Here is a 1,902-nt window from a genome sequence, read left to right as displayed (position 1 = left end):
AGCTTGTGGAGGTGATGGCAAGTAAACAAGAGGAGGCAACAGTTGCCATGGCGACGATGGTGTGGCACTAGGAGAGATGCTAGGATGTGGTGGTGCCCTTGGTAGTAGAAACCTGGACTCCAAGTGAAGAGTCGAGCCAACAGCTCTTGCAAGAGTGACTTTTCAGGCCAACCATGCCTGTAATCCTAGCACTTTGGGAGGCCCAGGTGGGCAGATTACCTGAGGTCAGGAGTTGGAGACCAGCCTGGCTAACATGGTGAAGCCCTGTCTCCACTAAAAATACAAAAATTAGCTGGACGTGGTGGAGGATGCCTGTAATCCCAGCTACATGGGACGCTGAGGCATGAAAATCGCTTGAATCTGGAGGTGGAGGTTGCAGTGAGCCAAGATGGTGTCACTGTATTCCAGCCTGGGCGACAGAGCAAGACTCCATCTCAAAAAAAAAAAAGAATGAATTTTCAGTTTTCCCACTGCTATTGTAACCAGGAAATCCAAAGCACTGGGACGGAGGTGGGGGCCAATAGTGGTGGCTGGGACTCCAGGAATTACATGCAAAGAGGCTCCATATCTCTTCGTGATCCCTTTCTACTCACATCCCTTCCATTGTCCTTGCCTCATGCCTGGGATGGGGAAGCATTAGCTGGCACTTTCCAAACTCTACCCTTCTTTATACAGCTTTTAGGGGCTAGAGTCACCTTTAGCTTTTTACACACGATATCCTTTATCTTTCTTGTTCACTTTCCTCTTTTTTTAAAAAAGATCTTTGATTAAGATCTTTAAATCTAAGACCTGAAACCATAAAAATTCTAGAAGAAAACCTTGAAAAAACATTGGTCTACATAAACATTGGTCTACATAAAACGTTTATGACTATGACCCCAAAAGCAAATGCAACAAAAATGAAAATGCTTCTGTACAGCAATAATAATAATAACAATAATAGAGTAAACATACAATCCACAGAATGGGAGAAAATAGTTGCAAACTATGCATCCAACAAAGGATTTATATCCAGAATTGACAAGGAATTCAAACAAATCAGCAAGAAAAAAGCAAATAATCCCATCAAAAAGTGGACAAAGGACATGAATAGACATTTCTCAAAAGAAGATATACAAATGGTCAACAAACATATTTTAAAAAAGCTCAACATTAGCAATCATCAGGGGAATGCAAATTAAAACCACAATGAGATATCACCTACCCCAGCCAAAATGGCTATTATTAAAAAGTCAAAAAACAGTAGATGTTGGTATGGATGTGGTGAAAAGGGAATGCTTAGATGCTACTGGTGGGAATGTAAATTAATACAACCTCTATGGAAAACAGTATGGAAGTTTCTTGAAGAACTAAAAGTAGATCTACCATTCAATCTGGCAATCCCACTACTGGCTATTTACTCAAAGGAAAAAAAAAGTCATTATATCAAAAAGATACGTGCATGTATATGTTTACCACAGCACAATTCACAATTGCAAAGATACGGAATCAACCTAAATGCTCGTCAATTGATGAATGGATAAAGAAAATGTGGTCTATATACACCGTAGAATGCTACTCAGTCATAAAAAAGAAGAAAAGAAAGTCTTCTGCAGCAAACTGGATGAAACTGGAGGCCATTATTCTAAGTGAAGTAACTCAGGAATGGAAAACCAAACACCACATGTTCTCATTCATAAGTAGAAGCTAAGCTATGTGTATGCAAGGACATACAGAGTGGTATAATGAACACTTGAGACTCAGAAACGGGAGGGTGGAAGTGGCGTGAGGGATGAAAAACTGCTTATTGGGTACAAAGAACACTACTTGGGTGATTGGTGCACTAAAAATTCAGACTTCACCACTGTACAATTCATCCATGAAACCACAAACCATTTGTACCCCTAAAGTTATTGAAAAAAA

The sequence above is a fragment of the Mandrillus leucophaeus genome, unplaced genomic scaffold (genome assembly GCF_000951045.1).
Source record: "Mandrillus leucophaeus isolate KB7577 unplaced genomic scaffold, Mleu.le_1.0 Scaffold73, whole genome shotgun sequence".
NCBI classification, from domain to species: domain Eukaryota; kingdom Metazoa; phylum Chordata; class Mammalia; order Primates; family Cercopithecidae; genus Mandrillus; species Mandrillus leucophaeus.
This window is presented reverse-complemented; position numbering follows the sequence as displayed.